This window comes from Pipistrellus hanaki (assembly GCF_964339955.1).
Source record: "Pipistrellus hanaki genome assembly, chromosome: 6".
In the NCBI taxonomy this organism is placed as follows: Eukaryota; Metazoa; Chordata; class Mammalia; order Chiroptera; family Vespertilionidae; genus Pipistrellus; species Pipistrellus hanaki.
The window spans coordinates 41,428,657-41,447,241 of NC_140508.1; the positions used below are offsets into that span (position 1 = coordinate 41,428,657).

Sequence of the window (18,585 nt, forward strand, 5' to 3'; positions counted from 1 at the left end):
CAAGTAGCTTGCTTAATTTGTGCCTAGAGGTGTTTCCTTTTAATTGTAGTTCTTGGAGATTCTGAGATCTGTCAGTGAGTGTCTTTTATCAATTTTGGAAAAATGTTGGCCTTACTTCTTCAAATATTTCAGCGACCCCATTCTCTCTCTCCTCTTTTTCTGCTAATTCAATTACACATGTCATATAGCATTTTTTTTTTGCACTGACCTGAAATCTTTATTTTATTTTATTTTTATAATTCTTTATTGTTGAAAGTATTACATACATCCCCCTTTTTTCCCCCATTGACCCCTTCAGCCCGCCCCAGTCACAGGTCCTCACCGCCCCATTGTCTGTGTCCATGGGCCATGCATAGATGCATATAAGGTCCTTGGTTAATTACCTCCCACCACACCACCCTCCCCTGCCTTCCCTCCAAGATTCTGCAATCTGTGAATCTTATTTTCTATTCTGTGTTTAAGCCACTCAGAGGTACTGCTAGGGCAGCTCTAAGAAACTCAGAATGTACTCCCTCCACGTACTCAGTGAAGTCCATTATAAAGCTTAGGGTGGGTCGGACCTGATCTGTAGCTGGGGCTCCTTAAGATATTAATTCGTCATGCCAACTCACATGTGGCCACTAAAAGTTCATTTAGGGCAAAAGATTTTTACAGACATCTCATTAAAGAAGATACACAGATGGCAAATAAGCACATGAAAAAAATGTTCAACACAATTAGCCATTAGGGAAATACAAATTAAAACACAAAATGCCTTTATATACTCATTTACATGCTAAAATTAAAAAAGACTACCAAGTGTTGGTGAAGACATACATGGAAAAATTGATATTCTCATACACTGCTGGTAAGAATATAAAATGGTACAAACCACTTTGGAAAACAGTGTGTCAGTCTCTTAAAAACTTAAACATATATCTGCTCTATGATCCAGCCATCCCACTCCTTGGTATTTACCCAAGAAAAGAAAGCATGTGTCCATACAAAAACTGTGTACAAACACTCATACAGCAGCTCCATTTGTAGCAGCCAAAACTGGAAACAACCAAATGTCCACCAGCAGAAAAGTGAATTTTTTTAAATATGGTATAGCTATACAATGGAATACTATACTACTCCTTAGTAAGAAAAAATGAACTGGTATACTCAACAGTACCGGTGAATCTTTTTTTTTTTAATATATTTTATTGATTTTTTACAGAGAGGAAGGGAGAGAGGGATAGAGAGCTAGAAATGTCGATGAGAGAGAAACATCGACCAGCTGCCTCTTGCACACCCCCTACCAGGGATGTGCCTGCAACCAAAGTACATGCCCTTGACCAGAATTGAACCTGGGACCTTTCAGTCCCCAGACCTATGCTCTACCACTGAGCCAAACCGGTTTTGGCAGTACCCGTGAATCTTAAAGCAATTATGCTAAGTGAAAGAAGCCATGCCTAAAAGATTTCATGTTGCATGACTGTGTTGAGTTCATATAAAATTCTTGAAAATACAAACAAATTTATAGTGACAAAAAGCAGATCATTGGTTGCCTGGGGGTGTGGGTAGGGTGAGGGGAGAAGATGAGAAGGAAGAATTACAAATGGGACACAAAGAAATTTTTGGCAGTATTATGTTCATTATTTAGTGTGATAGTTTCATGGGTGTATAATGATGTCAAAATGTATCAAATTTTACACTTTATTTTGTTATTGTTTTAATTTTACACTTTAAATATTTGAAATTTGTTGTATATCAATTGTAGATCAATGAAAGAATTTTTTAAAAGTTATCTGAAACTCAGCTGGCTTCTTACCCCTGCTTCTGGCATGTTTCTCCCCTTCCCACTGCCCTGCTCCTTCCTTCTAAAAATAGCTTATCACTTTTGGGTTGTGCTTCCTTTTTTTCTTTTTTTTTTTCCTATCCTTGGCTCTCTGAGGATTATTTTTAATTCTGAAAAATTTACTTAAGATTTACTATTTTATTAATTTTTAAGTATACATTTGAGTGGCATTAAGCATCTCCACATTATTGTGCAACCATCATCACCAACCATCTCCAGAACTTTTTCATCTACCCAAACTGAAACTCTTTACCCATTAAACAACAACTTCCCATTCTCCTTTCCCCCAGACCCTAACAAACAGCATTCTACTTTCTAACTCTAACAACTTGATCACTTCATCTCATGTAAGTAGAATTATTTATGTTTGTCCTTTTATGACTAGCTTGTTTCACTTAGTATATTCTCAAGATTCATCCATGTTGTACAGCATTTCAGAATGTCCTTTCTTTTTAAGACGGAATTGTATTCCATTGTATAGCACCTTTTGTTTATCTATTCATTCGTCCATAGTCACTTGGGTTGTTACTGTGTCTGATGAGTCTTTAAAGTTATGATTCTGTGGCTATCTGGTTCATTCTCTTTTATAGGATGAAGGCAGTGGTCTCTTGTAACTTCCTACTCTCAAACTAGAATTAGAAGTCCTCTATGTATTAAGTTATAATCTCACTTTCTATCTGATCCTTAAGGGAAGGATATCCATATTCTATCAAACAAAGGATAATAAATCATTTTTTTAAAAAACCATATATAATAAAGCCTCAAATATGTAAAGGTATTTATGTCTTTCAACATCTGAGATGAGAAAACTGTGGCATAAACAGACCATTGTTACAACTGGGCAGATACTAAAATTCACATGCCTTGATTCTTAGACTGGTTATTTCCCTGATACACAGTCTTGTTTCTATAGCACTAGAGTGAAAATAACATCACATTAAGAGATATAGCATCATAAATTAGTCAATTTTCCCAAAAATTAATAAATAAATTTAATGTAATTTTAACCAGATTTTGGAAATAGATGACAGAGAGCAAGCAAAGAACAACTTAACTTGACAAAATGACTATTAAATTTAGCTTACAGAAAAGCTATGCAAAAATAACCAAAAAAATATTGAAAAACAATTAGTAATGAGTGACTAGCCTTGGCAGATATTAAACATATGAAAAAAGCTACTATAATTAAAAGTGTATTATTAGTGATGAGTAGACGGAAAAATCAATATATTCTATTCTAGGACAAAAATTCTAAAAGCAGATCCAAGAATTCATACAATATATGATTATAATGACTCTTTAAATCAGTGATTAAATAAACGGTATTAAAAATGGCCATTTATCTCAAATATTTAGAATACATAATAAGAAATTTAAAGATACAGTCATCCAGATTCCTATATATGAGGAGAGGTGGAGGTGGTGGTGGTTTTTAGCAAAATCTTTCATGTACTCTTTACATTATAGTTATTTTTTTATTTCATTTACCAGGTCACTCAATATTTGGGATAACTAATCACCTTGCAAATAGCCACTTACCCAAAACAAACATCTTTTACTGGCAAATTTTAAATAATTACGATTTCTTTCATATTACTCCAGTGGAGAAGCCTGGGAATTATTCTTCAGATAGTTCCAAGGTTGCAGTATAATTTACAAATATTAAAAGAACATGACTTAATCTTTTCTATGGGCCAAGCAATGTGCTAAGTGCTGAGGATACAAAAGAGAATAAAGTTTAGTCCTACCTTAAAAAATGCTGTTTAACCTAATATAGGGTGTCCCAAAAAATGTATACACACTTTAACAGCTGATAACTCACTTAATTTTCACTCTTTTTTGGATTAAGCTGATTTGTAATAATGGGTGAAGCCAGAATAACCTTTGAATGAAGAAAATTTATCCTAAAGTCTTTTTTATGGGGACACATAAAAGATAAAGTTTATGGCACAAAACTGGCAACAGTTGACGAGTTGAGGGCACACAAATACTGAACAAAATGATTCTTTTTTTTAAAATATATTTTTATTTATTTCAGAGAGGAAGGGAGAGAGAGAGATAGAAACATCAATGATGAGAGAATCATTGATCAGCTGCCTCCTGCACCCCCCTTACTGGGGATTGAGCCCACAACCTGGGCATGTGCCCTTGACCAGAATCGAACCCAGGACCCTCCAGTTCCCAGATCAATGCTCTATCCACTGAGCCAAACCAGTTAGGGCAACAAAATGATTCTTAATGTTTGTGATTCCAATGCTTCACATTATCAGCAGTGCCTGGGCCATCTCATTAACATTTGTTAAGTGAAAACCACAAAGAACAGTTATCAGTTTGAAAACAGACATTGATAAAAGAAATTATTCATTTCTGTAGATTCTTTTAAATATTGATAGTTAAAATAAACCTATGTTAATAAACACTGACTTTATAATCATTAAAAAAAATACATACATTTTTCTGGGACACGGGGTAGTAAGTCAACAGACATCTGCAGTATATGTTATTTCTTTGCTTATTGTTTGGTTATGATTTGGATTTAATAATAGAAGGATGATGATAAAAATAAGAAATACCAGGTCAAAATATGAAACACCAGGGAAATTATTCAGTATAGATCTCTGCAGAGATTAAGCCGGATTGTTAGATTCCAACAGCCGAACGGGAGGATGTTCACTCCAGCAGATTTGTTGAACAAGATGGATCTGCGAGGTTCTCCCCTTCATACCACAAAGCAGTCACAGCTGGATGCTTTATCGTTGCCCTACCCTCTCCCCGAAACAAATCTGACAAGCTGATCGCATTAGGCCGTGACTTACAAAATATGGCATAATTGAAGACTGTAATCATCATCATGATAGCTGACTTGATAAGAGAGGTCAAATCCCATTTTTATATCCAGAATTTCTAAAATATTGTTTCGTCAAAAAAATCAATTTCTCATTTTTCTAGCGTTAACTTGAAAAGGGTATAATTGAACAAGCCTAAATCCCTTACATCACCCAGGACTGTGTGAAAGGCTCAGACCCAACCAGCCACTTGAGTTAGGGCCAGGCAGACAGCAGTTGTCCTCAGCATCTAACACCCAAGGGCCTGAACAGCTTCTAAGCAAGAACACGTTTTACATCCTTTGGTTAAGACTGTGGGGAAAACAGGCTCATGGAATATAGCCGCTCAGCTGGCTCGTTTGGGTTTTGTGGTCCAATTTGTGGGTGAGATATTTATAAAATCCGGTGATTACAATGCCATCTCATTAACATTCCTTAAGTGAAAACCACAAAGTGCAGAATGGGAACTCCAATCTGAGGGGAGAGGGAGGAAGGAAATGAACAGGGAGATGGTTTTTTCTACCTCAGCACAGGCAAAAGGAGAGGCTCAGAGGGAGAGGACTCCTCTCCACTGCCTTTAAATCAGACTTTCTCCTTGCCGAAGGAAAAAAGGAGCAGAGGAAGGAGAATAGCTTTTCCATTTTTCAGTTGTGTTTGATCCCTAAGCAAACCAAGTCCAAAGCAAGCCCACGTTGATTTCCCCATGAATTAGAATTCTCCACTGCTTTTTTAATTCTCCACAGAACATTGTACAATGTTTTTTAGTCAAGGAGACACCTCCTCTACGATGTCAGCCTATATTAAACTTATTCCACAAGGTGTTTCCATGAGCAGTGAGGCTGTGTGAACCGGACTGAATTCACAATGTTTTTAGCAGAAAGTCAGTGCTGTACCTTGTGACGGATTTCTGCCCCTGTCCGTGTGAGGAAGGCAGTGGGGCTGCATGGAGAGAACCAAGGCTATGCAGTCAGAAAAGCTTGGACCCTAGTTCCTGCTCTGGCATACCAGTCACAGAGTCTCTGATACCCTCCACTTTCCAAGGATGTTACAGTGAGGGTGATGGAATGGGGGTTACATGAATTAAATAACTGACTAACAAGTAAACATTCAATAAGTGGAAGCTACAATTAATATGGTTGTACTGATATCACTGACTCATCTCCCTTATTCAAACTCAAACTTGCAGGTGGCTTAGATAGTGCATTCCATGCAGAACCAGCAATAGGATTATCCATTCAGTGGACAATCAAGTAATGATCCTGTGCCCTGAGGGAGAGCGTTTGAAAGTTGGACTCAATCATCAATGATTAATCAAATTTAGTGATTATGGCTACGGTGTGTGCAGCGACTTTACTTGAGGACTCTGCAAAAATTTCAGAAGTCAATTTCTTTGTCAATTACAGAATGATCTAGATCTTTAGCATTCTTCCACCCTAACATCTTATCCCACTGTAGTCCTCAACACACGCGCGCGCACACACACACACATACACACACACACACACTCACACACACTCACACACCAAGGATTATTTCTATGGTGCTTATAGTCACCGACCATAGAGCCAGAAACTCCAAATGAGGGTGCAGAGGCAGAGGCTCTGTCACACACACACAGTCAACAGAAAGTGGCGGTCCTCACATGTACCTATTGCCCACATTCATGTGTTTTGGGAGGAGGGACAGAGGACCTTCCGTTAGAAGGCAAAGCTTGTGACTTTCATTTAACTCAGCCTTTTGTGCTTTGGGCTGCAGAGCAGAGCTGCACGCATAATTAACCCTCTGCAGGCTGAGAAACAGAAGCAAGAGATTGCAGGAGCTGCACCTGGTAGAGGTAGAGGACTGAATCTATTCTCTGGGAGGGCCAAACACAGAACTAAGGGGTGGAAGTCACAAGTCAGAGGCTTTCCTAACCCTGAGAGCCTGAAAGCAATGGAATGGGCTTCCCCAAGAAGTGATGAGATTTTCAAGATGATGTCATATCTTGCATTGGGAGGAAGGAGGAGTGGCCAGCCTCTGGGGTTCTGCACGTCTCAGATGCTGGGGTCAGTCTTCAGGAAGCAGGCATCGCAGACAGGGTAGGTGATGACGTGAAGGAAGCATCACTGACACAGTGGTGTTGGAGCCTTTTGGCTTTATAGCTCTGCTTCTCTACCTCCCAGTTTATGATGGACAGGACTGATTGTTATATGCAGAGCCACATTTTCTTAAAGGACTCAGAAAACAAAATCCCCAATCTATTCATTAAATTCTTCAAGGGAAGAAGTCTAAAGAAGAGATTGTTGCTTTAATTCTTCAGCATTTGAATCTTAAGTCTCGGTCCACCAACTGGAATATCCTGAAATCCCCTGTTCTAGCTCCCAAATACACACTCTCGTAGCACCTATGTTTTCCTCTCAATTCTACGTCATCCAGCATAAGCAGAATAAGCAGCAGATAGCCTAGGATGATTTAAAAGACATTTAAATTCCCTCACATCCTAAATCCAGTTCCTTTTCTTAACTGTAACCGGCCCTGAAATAGCTGCTAGTGGAAATAAACCTTTGCATTAAAGCAATTAGTCCAGAAGGATCTTGGGAACTGCATAATGAGCATCATAAACATTGAGACATGTGTTGTTTTACCAACTTCCTGCAAAGATCCTAACACAATGTCAGAAAATTCACATGCTGGTATCACAGTGCACTGTCCATGAGAAAGGGTTAAAAAGACTAGGTCATTAAGGTATGGAAGTCATTTAGCATTGGGAGCCTGTTTCCTAATCTATTCTAAAAGCTGGTTCTGACTCCCCTCAGAATTGCCAGGAGGGCCTTCTCTGTAAAAATAACAATATCTTCCTCATTGGACTTCTTAAGAAAGATTAAATGAGATAATGTATTATGATATCTGACACATATTAAACACTCCATATATGGCTAGTGTCAAACAGAAAGATGCTTGCAAAACTAGTTTAAAAACTAGCATGAATATATTTAATATGTAATATTTTACATTTTTTTTCGATGTTTAGCCTTGCCCCTTAACAAGAACAGGGGCCTTCTCTTCCGTTGCAGTTAACTTCAAAGCAACCGGTGCAGTGTTTTGCACTTGTTAAAATCCTTTCCCTGTCTTGCAAGGAATCAGTGAGTAATATCATGCCTTGGCATTCTGCAAATACAAGCAAGTGCAAATGCTTCTGCAATACTCCATGAAAGAAAAAATATTTTTTCCCCAGCAAATTGGAAAGGGGAAGGGCAAACACCACTGAAATGTCACCCAGTGATTTCAAACATATTTCTATCTGTCTGAATGTATTCCAATCAAGGTACTTCTAGTCGTCTGCTATTTCAGGGTGCTGATGTGTGTGCACCCATTTCCCTCTATATTTTATTAAATGAGGAATCAAGGATTACATCTATCCTGTGCTCAAAATTTTTAATGGAACCAAAATCCTCTGAGGATTATCTAAATCCAGGTAATTTTCTTAAGTGGGACCTGAATGTAGCCAAATAGCTGAAGGGTTAGAAACCTGTCTATCTATCTCTTTAAAGTGATTTCATGCATTTGGACCCCTGGGTCACTGAAACACTTCAATGGTGACATACATATTATGAGGAAGCACACTGATCAGAATTCAAAACACACCCAAACAAAGACCAGATCGGGATGATTTGGAAAAGCTCCATCAGTCCAATCCATCCCATTTGATCCTATCTTCACACAGCTCTAAACTCTGTATTCCCTTCCTATGAGCAGGTTAACTTTTTCCCTTACCCTCATCTCCTTTTTATCTATGTTAGTACTCCCACCTATGAATCACCCAAACAGCTTTCTTTTACAGAGCCACCTCAAATCTCACTTCCTGCTTATGCCTTCTTAATACACATTAATTTCTAGAACCAATTCCCCTTTGCAAAATGTGGAATTTGCCCCCCTACTACCTTTCCCCCCCTCTCCATGTGAATGATCAATTAAGAGGCAATGTCAGGAATTTTGTTCAACATTGGTCCTCTCCACAGGACAAAGCCCAAGGCATGAGCAGAGCAGCCACCTGCTATCATAAGCAACAGCTATAATAACTACATAAAAACTAGAGGCCCAGTGCATGAATTCATGCACCAGTGGGGTCCCTTGGCCTGGTCTATGGGATAGGGCTGAAACCGGCTCTCCCATATCATCCTGGATTGCAAGAGGGTGCAGGCCAGGCCAAGGGACCCCACCAGTGCAACAATTGGGGCCAGGGAGGGATGTGAGAGGTTGGCCAGCAAGGGAGGAACCCTGGAGGGCTATAGGGAGTGTCCATCCCATCTCACTCAGTCCCAATTGGCCAGACCCCAGCAGCAAGCTAACCTACAGGTTGGAGCATCTGCTCCATGGTGGTCAGTGCATGTCATAGCAAGAGGTTGAGCAACCTTAGCATATCATTAGCATATTATGCTTTGATTAGTTGAATGGCCAACTTAACAACCAGACACTTAGCATATTAGGCTTTTATTATATAGGACTAGTGGCCTGGTGTATAAAATTCGTTCATGGAGGGGTTCCCTTAGCCCAGCCTGCACCCTCTCCAATCGGGGACCCTTTGGGGCATGTCTGACTGCCAGTTTAGACCCAATTCCTGTGGGGATTGGCAGTTAGACATCCCTCTCACAATCTGAGACTGCTGGCTCCTAACCATTCACCTGCCTGATCACCCCTAACTGCCTCTGCCTCCCTGATCACCCCTAACCTCTCTGCCTTCGTGCCTGATCACCCCTACCTGCCCTCCTCTGCCAGCCTGATCACCCCTAACTGCCTCTGCCTCAGCCCCCACCACCATAGCTTTGTCTGAAAGGAAGTTGGACGTCTGGAAGATGGCTGATTGAACTGGTCTAATTAGCATATTACCCTTTTATTAGTATAGATAGATTATATAGGATAGGATTGCTTAAATGGGGGGAGGGGAGCCTTTTTCAGCAGAAGGAGATGCCCTTGGCAGACAAAATTCCCTATATCTGGACTGATAGCCAGCCCTATGCACAATACTGCCAAACTAGTCATTTAAAAAATTGAACCACTTTCTTACTCCTTACACCAAACAGCTGTTGCCCTTAAAACCCCTCCTCAACCCCCACCTTAGGTTCTACCTTCTCAGTTCACCAGATTAGGTTCTGATTGGTCAGTTTCTATGCCAGCTAAAGTCAAAAGCTCCACCTACTAGGTAGCCATTGGATCCTCACAGTTCACCCAGATTTTGTTCCCCACATCTGTGTCCACTGGCTATGTTCATATGTATGCATATGAGTCCTTTGGTTGATCTCTTATCCCCTTAATGCCCCCCCCTTTCCCTCATAGGTTGGAAGTCTGTTCAATGCTTCTATGACTCTGGTTCTATTTTTGTTCATCAGTTTATATTGTTCATTATATTCCACAATTGAGTGAGATCATGTGATATTTATTTTTCTCTGACTGGCTTATTTTGCTTAGCATATTGCTCTCCAGTCCCATCCATGCTGTTGCAAATGGTAAGGATTCCTTCTTTTTCACAGCAACATGGTATTCCATGTGTAGATGTACCAGAATTTTCTAATCCACTCATCTGCTGATGGGCACTTAGGCTGTTTCCAAATCTTAGCTATTGTAAATTGTGCTGCTAATAACACAGGGATGCATATATCCTTTCTGATTGGTGTTTCTGTTTTCTTGGCTCCAAATTCTTTGATGCTGCAATGTCCCCTCCTCTTTCAATCTGGATGAGCCTGTGAATAATTCTAGACATAGAATATGGTGGAAGTGACCCTATGAGAGTTCTAAGGTTAGGTCATAAAAGGCCATGCAGCTTCTTCCTGGTTCTCTTGGAATGTTCATCTTCAGGGAGCACTAACTCTCAAAACCCAGTCATTTTGCTGTGAGACAACCAAGCCAACAGAAATAATATAAATGGCTGCTGTTTTAATTCACTTGGGGGATTATTTGTAAGTAATAAACAACTAGAACTAACTCTCAAAACCCAGTCATTTTGCTGTGAGACAACCAAGCCAACAGAAATAATATAAATGGCTGCTGTTTTAATTCACTTGGGGGATTATTTGTAAGTAATAAACAACTAGAACTGGTAATATATTTATTTATTTTTTATTATTTAGACCAAAAATTCTGTCTTTGATTCCTTTCTTTCTCTCACATTCCATATCCAAATTTCCTCAATTTGTCAGCTCCCCCGTCAGCTTCCCCTTCAAAATATTTCCAAAATCTGAACAACTCTCATCCATAAAATGAATCTCTTCTAAAGTTCTTAGTTTAAAACAACAGGAACCAACCCCTGCTAACTTTTGCAGACAAATTTCATGAAAGGAAAGCAGATGGCTCACGGCACAGACCATAAGGGATGAAAATCACCTCCAGAAAAAATAGTCAGAAATCAACAAAGATTAAGCATGAGGAATCGCAACCAAAGATCCAGTCTGCTGAAGAACTACCACAGCTGGATACAGAATGCACCACCTCCACCGGCTTGAATTCTAGGCTGCCCCCACTCTTTTGTTCTTTGGTGTCTTACCCCCAGGGGAGTGTATCTTATTGGCTGAGCTTACTTGATGTTCCTGATTCTCAACTGCCAGCGAATGGAAAGACAAAGAGTTTGAGCTTTTGGACTTTCACAGTAGTAAGTGGAGACCCATATCCAATAAAAACTTATTTCACAGTGCATTCTCCAAACACAAAAACTGGGCACAAATTCTGAGCAGCCAAGTAAAAGTAAATGACTCTGATAAGGGTTGGGTAAAAAAAAAAATGATACATTTTATATGATAAACAACAGGTTCTCAATATATGTTAATATGATGGAAAGATAACTAGACTCTGAATTAAAACCTTAGATTCAAGTCCTATGCTACCACTTACTGGATATGTAACCTAAGCAAATCACTTCACTTTCCTGAGACTCCATTTTTTCATCGTTAAAATGGGAACAATAATATCAGTCCTGCTTACCTTACAGGTTGTTTTCAGGGTGAAATGAGCATATTAAAATTATTATCTTCATTTCCTTCATCTTGTAAATACTGTTGCTTCACTGAGAATCAGCATAGGTGTCCCATAAATTCTGCAGAGTGAGTAAAAATTACAGAAATTATTTGTAAAATGAAAACCATTAATTACCTGATCTTACTAAGTACTCCACCTAGGCCAGAAAAGTGTGATACTGTCACCCAGAGCCAGCCTTAAGTAATATCAAATTATGCTTTGAGAGAAGATCCTTGACACTGATAATATTTGCCACTGACCTCTTCATAAAATATATATAGAATGGCAGAGCTACTTACTGCTTCAATATTTAGTATAAGTGTGGCTCATAGGGAAAATTCCTTCTGTGACAATTTTAAGGACTTGACAATAGCTCTTGAGAATCATTCTAGCATGGGGAAATAATGGAGCTTATTACCTAGATTTTTAGCCAATCAATTCAAGAAAAACAAAAATTATTTAATAATAGGACAACTAATAATAATAACCCCCTAACTAAATCCTTTGGAGATAGATAATTGAGAATCAAGAACTTTTCAGATATTTTGAAAGTTTGTGGTAAAAATCATAACCCCCAATAGGATCTCCACAGCTCCCTATAATCACATACAATAATATTTCTACAGAGGTATATATGAATGTTAATTCTAACTGGAGTAAAGACTGAAATAGTGTCACATCAGTTCAATTAAGGTTATTTCAACATGAGATTAAAAAAATGTTGGTCCTCAGGCTTTTTTTTTTTAGATTTTACAAATGCACACAAGAAACAAAGTTGTATTTTTCAAAAGTAAAGGAATAGTGTTATAGTACCTTGAGATACAAAATGCTCTACTGTGCACATTTAAAGTTCTCACAAGCTTGAATATTAATGTATCTCTTAAAATCATCTATATGAAATCACTTTCATAGTATTATTTTTCAAATATGCAATTCAGAGAATTATAAAAATTCAAACAGAGAGATCATCTATTTCAACTGGTTGCCTAATTCAGCTGATCCCTACTACTAGCATCCTAGCTGGATAGTCACTCAACCTCTGCAGGATATTTCTCTGGGTGAAGAATTCACTCCTTCACGTGGAAACTTGCTATACTCTCGGACGACCTTAATTATTAGAATCAAAGTCAGCTCCTCTGTCACTTTTACCCTTTGGTCCTAACTCTGTCCTGGGGAGCAGGAAACACTCGCCCCTCTGCCATGTGACAGCGAGGCAAATATTTAAAGTGGCAATCATGTACTGTATTATTTGCCTCTTCTCTAGGCTAAACATTTGCTCTAACTCTTCCACCTAAACCATGGTTTCCTCTTCCTTCACATCCTGAGGACTTTTGCTAATCTATAACTTATCAATGTTTATACTAAAATAAGGTAACTGGAGCCAGATAAATCTTCAGCCCAGAATACTGGGAACCTGTTACCTTCCTTGCAAGTTATATTCTATGTTTCTATTGATGCATAAAATTACATTAGCTTTTTTATACAGAATGATATTTTTGAACCATTTTGCATGTATATAAGATTTATATCCCCATCTTTTCACATGCATTGTTGTCACAATCCAGAAACCTCCCTTGATTTATATTTTTTAGCCTCAATAAAGGGCTTTTGTATTGGTCTTTGTTAAATTACATCATGTTGGTTTTCATTCCAACATTCATGTTTCATTTTGAATCTTTATTTCGCCTTTCAATATATTAGCTATGGCTACTTGCTCTGTGTCACCTACAAATTTGATGAGCAATCTTTCTAATCTTCAGTAAAGACTTTAATAAAAAAAAATATATTGAACATGGTAGAATAAAGAGTCCTATGGCATGTCATTAGAGACTTCCCCTCCAGGATGGCATCATAACTATCTAAAGCAGCCAGGGAACCACATACACAAATAACAATACCAAGCATTAGATGGCATGTGCTAAATGAGCAGCAAGAAAAACAAACACTATACAGAGAAAAAAACAACCCAGAACCAACAGACAAGGCTCTCTGCTTTAGGAATTAATTTCAAATACAATTTTGGCTACAACAGGGCACTTTTAAAAAGTGTCTTTTCCTTCCTGAAATGTGTATATACAACATATGTACTAGGGTTACAGCATAAAATCCATTTCCTACTATGGGTCTCACCCAGAAATTTTTTATACTGGGATATTAAAAGATGAGTAGGATTTGAAATGGTACAGAAAAGGAGAGAATAAGCCAAGCCAAAAAAAAAAAATCTTACCATGCTTTGGATCAATAAACTCCTATAAATGTGACTCCTCCCACTGCTCATTTCATTCCCCTCCACCCTACCCCAACCCCTACTATTGTAAGCAACCCCAACATGCAGAAATCAATTTTTAAGTATATATATATTTGCAAAGATTGTTTGGTTTTCCAAGAAATTATTCCCTTTTAAAATAGGTCTAAAGCAGGTTCATTTACAGGACAAGTGACCCTGGTTTAACACACAATCATTTTACTGACACCCATTTTTTCAAAATACCAAGAATACAAAATATGCAGGATTTCTGCAATTTATTTATATTATGAAACAAACCTAATGTTAAACATGACCCTTGAAACTGTCCCCACATCTTTCCAGTCAGAACAGTTTGATGATATAGTAAATATCGCTATTATTCCACTTTGAAGAAACAAGATTTAAGTAGGGCTTTACCCCATCAAGTAAATATTTTTACTGGAAACTTAAAATCCTCTTCAAAAGAAACACCTCAGTAAAAAAATGTACAGTAAATTCTCAGAAATGACATAACTCTAAAGCAATTCTGGTCTCACTGATGACTCATTTTCTACCCTCTGTCCCTTTCTTGGTCTGAAAATTAGTTACAGCTAGAAACCACAAACTCAGAATATAATTTAAATCTTGAAGCAACAAACCCATTCACTGAATCAGATCACTCAGAATTCGAAATTTTTAAAAATTCATTTTTAAAAGAGAATCCCAAAACCTTTTTGTTATATGAAGTTAATCATTACAAAAGTATCCTATCAGAAAAGCTTTTAAGGTTATAAACCCCATAACAACTTGGATTCAGATTTAGGATATCTAAAAAAGAGCCCTCAGGAAATTAACCCAATAATCATAAAGAGCCCATTTTGATAAAAGGGGAGCATGCATGGAAAGGACTTTGGAGAGCATCTGCATGAGGAGGGCACTAGACAACAGGATTGCCTGGTCTAGTTTCAGTTCCACCTCCAGATTCAGATCTTGTTTCCAGCACACACTTGATTTTGAGATTGCAGGTGATGGACTAGACACAGCACCCCCTAAATCAGTAATGTCTAACTTCCCCTAACTAACTTCCAACCTTACCCAAAAGATAAGAATAGGGGGGGGAATAAGGGGAAATTTAGTCCATTACTTTGATTTGATTTTATTTTTTAATATATTTTATTGATATTTTACAGAGAGAAAGGGAGAGAGAGAGAGAGAGAGCTAGAAATGTCGATGAGAGAGAAACATCAACCAGCTGCCTCTTGCACACCCCCTACTGGGGATGTGCCCGCAACCAATGTACATGCCCTTGACCGGAATCGAACCTGGGACCTTTAAGTCCACAGACCGACGCTCTACCACTGAGCCAAACCGGTTTTGGCACTTTGAGATGAGATCTGAATAATTCTTGGCTGGGTTTTTTTTTTCCCCTTCTTTATACAAAAAAAAAAACAAACAAAAAAAAAAAAAAAAACCAGTTATCCTCACTCCATTAATATGTAAGATTCTTAAGAGCAGGGACCATATCTAATTTGTTCATTATTCTACCCCCAGCACCAAAGTAGTAACATATTTCAGGGTGCTTTTTGTTTGTTTTCTGTTTTTGTTTGTTTGTTTGTTTGTTTTGTTTGGGGGGGGGTTGCTGCCCACTATCCAAACAAACTTCTTATTTTAAATGACTCCCTAAAGTGTGCAGTAAAATCAGTGCCTCTCCTTCTCACCCTTGGATAACTAGGATCCTGGTATATGTCATACGAGAGGGCATCCCGCTGCCCCACTGACCCTTGCAGAAAAATCATAAAAACACAGGGATAGCCTGTCTCTCTTGGCAGCAGCAACAGAGACAACAGTGACCACAGAAGCTTCCTAACCAGTCTATTGCACCCTGTGACCTTGACTTTGCTGCTGTTCCCATTGTCCCTTGATTTCTGCTTGCTTTCCAAGCTTGACTCTTGTATTCCTATTGCCTCTGTGAGCTACAAGGTTTCTTCCATGGAGTTCTTTTCTACTTAAAGACAACTTCACTTACTTGGAAACCAGAAGTGAAAGAGGCACCTAGGATTTATTCAATAAATATTTCTTAAGTGAAGAAACAAATTAATGAATCAATGAACCATCACCAACTTTCTGTATAACACTTGACAATTTCCAAGAACTTTCCCATATTCTGAGTATTGCACCTGGTTGCTGCCCCCACTATTGTACCAATATTTAAGTTACAATATTTAATATAAGAGCTGGGGAATAAAATTAAAATATGAAAATAAAAGAAAATAAAGGAAATTCCTTCTCAAAGCAAATTAGTCAAATAGCTCCAAAAAAAGAAGTCTATAAATAGGAACTAAAACTTCAGCTATGAACTAACTGACATTCACCAGGTCCTCTGTGGTTGAAAACAGTTCACCATCTGAGTCAATGAGGGAACAGCATCTGCAAGTGCAAAAATTCTCTCTCTTCAAAACATAAAAATGTTTGCTTTAATTATATGAATCTATCTAACTTCTGGCTTGTACTTTTAAAAATATGTTTTTATTGATTTCAGGAAGAGGGAGAGAGAGATAAAAAAAAATCCATTAGAGAGAAATATCAACCTGGCTGCCTCCTGCACGCCCCCTATGGGTGATCAAGCCCACAAGCAACGGGGGCATGTGCCGGAATCCAGAACCTTGACCTCCAGGTGCATGGGACCAGAGGACCCACAACCAACCCTTTCTACTCACTCCACATTTACTGGAGTAAAATCAACCATACCTCACTCCTTCCCCCTAAAAACACCGCTACTTAGATTAATACTAAAGAGTGGGGATGAGGGCAAATTAATACTAATTTACATCCAAATTAAATATCTGTAGTTTTGTAGCAGATGTACTAGTATACAGAGTACCATTTACAGGGTTTTCGGAAATCTTTCACAAGCCCAGATGGAAAAGTTTAAGGGCTTTCCACATATTCAAGCCATGTTTGAAACATGGTGGTTCAAAGCATAATGTTTCAAAATTGTCCTAAGAATTTCCCTTTCTTTTTACCAATTTATGTCGATAAGGTAAAGAACTTCACGTGGGCATCATATCTGGTTTATGGGAACACAAAGCCCCAAAGCCAGGTTTCCCCAGTCTGGTAGTTGGAAGACCACTACAAAATCTATTAAACCATCTCAGTAAGCGAGACAGCAAAGGCCATTTTGTGTTCAGTGACCTATGCACAGCCCCGTGGATTGTGATGAACCTCCGAGGTCCCTTTTTGACTCTATATCTGATCTCCAGGGAGCCAGCGCTCACCTCTTTCAGGATAAGGTCTAAAGAGCACATTTCACCAACAAAGGGAGATAGTAAATACTTCAAAGTAGTTTTAAGAAGAAAGAAAAATGAAACATTGGGGATGAGGCGCTTTAAACCTTTAATATTTTTGTTCTCCATAGCCTATAAATGCCCTGTATAATTTGTGACGCCTATAAAACGTAGTATAAGAAAATAATTTCAAAATTGTAAGGAAAACGACGTGAATTTAATACGACCAAAGAAGAGAACATAAAATGTATATACCAAAGGACTACCCCTTGGCTTCCAGTGCTTTTCGGATATAGGCGTACACACACACACACACACACACACACACACACACACACACACGGCTTTTCATACACTATGTGGCCACATCAAATCCTTCTACAGTTTTGCATCCCTATGACCCTAATGGCTTCTTTAGCTTGTGTATTCGCCACACAACCGTGCCCGCTCCTTATCCGGAAAGCCCTCCTCATCCAGGACCTGGGTCAGAGAAGAGCGAAATGGAACCCACCGCCCTGGGGCTCCCGGCTCCCGCCTCGAGGGCACTAGGAGCCGGCGGTGCGGCGGCTGGAACTCACCGATCTCTACCCGATGGGGCTCACCCTGCCCTCGGGGAGGGCGGCGGCGCCGGGGAGCCAGGGTCCGGGGCGCAGCGTGACGCGCAGGGCGGCGAGGCCCTAGGAGCCTTCGCCCTTCGCCGCCGGGCGAGGGGCTCCCCGCAGCCTCGCCAGACCCCGCGCCCACGTGTGCGGGCCCGGAAGCGCCTTCAGTCTCCCCACACCCGGGCGCCAGGTGGGCAGGGGCGCTAGGCCGGGGCGCCCACAGGGGCATCGCCCTCCACCCTCCGGCCCTTCTCTTCACTCCCCCATCGGCTCCTCCACCGGAGGCCTGAGCAGGCCGAGCGGGGAGCCCACCCCAGCGCGGGGAGAGGAGTCGGGGTCCTGCACGCTCGGCCGGGCTGGGGCCAGGCCAGGTCGCCCGGACCAGGGCACCGAGGGCCGGACCGACTTCCCCTTCTCCCCCGCGGCCTCCTCACCCCCTGCTCTCTCCCGGGATCGATCGCGGCCGCTGATTTTTTCACAACCATTGCAGCTGTCTAATTCATCAGTGAATAATTAAATCAGAAACGAGGGGTCTCCCCCTTCCAGATCCCATCAGATCGGGGCCTAGTTGGGGGAGCCAGGAGGGCAGACGGGGGCGGGCCTCGCCCCGGGTCCGAGCCAGTGCGGAAGGGGAAGGCGAGCGGGGGCGCCACCCCGGGTGCGGGAGGGGAGCGGGAGCGGAATTCAGAGGGGCGCGGGGCGGCCTGCGGGGGGAGGTCCAGGGGGCCCTGGGCGCGCCGACGGGCGCGGCTGCCGGGCCAGCAGTTCCCCCGCCAGTCCTGCTGGTACTCCAGGCAGGTCCGTCCCGGCCACCCCGCGCCCCGCGGGGGGCTGCGGTTTC

General features: G+C 40.3%; 1 long non-coding RNA gene across 1 annotated transcript in view; it reads right to left on the bottom strand.

The window, feature by feature from the left end:
- LOC311624083 overlaps positions 1-18,191 on the bottom strand; it is an 86,546-nt gene extending 68,355 nt beyond the window's left edge. Inside the window, exons 1-2 of the long non-coding RNA XR_014795250.1 lie at positions 17,721-18,191; positions 11,599-11,710 (exon numbers count right to left, since the gene is read on the bottom strand). This is a non-coding gene — a long non-coding RNA (uncharacterized lncRNA). The remainder of the gene's footprint in view (positions 1-11,598; positions 11,711-17,720) is intronic.
- Positions 18,192-18,585: the final 394 nt, after the last annotated feature.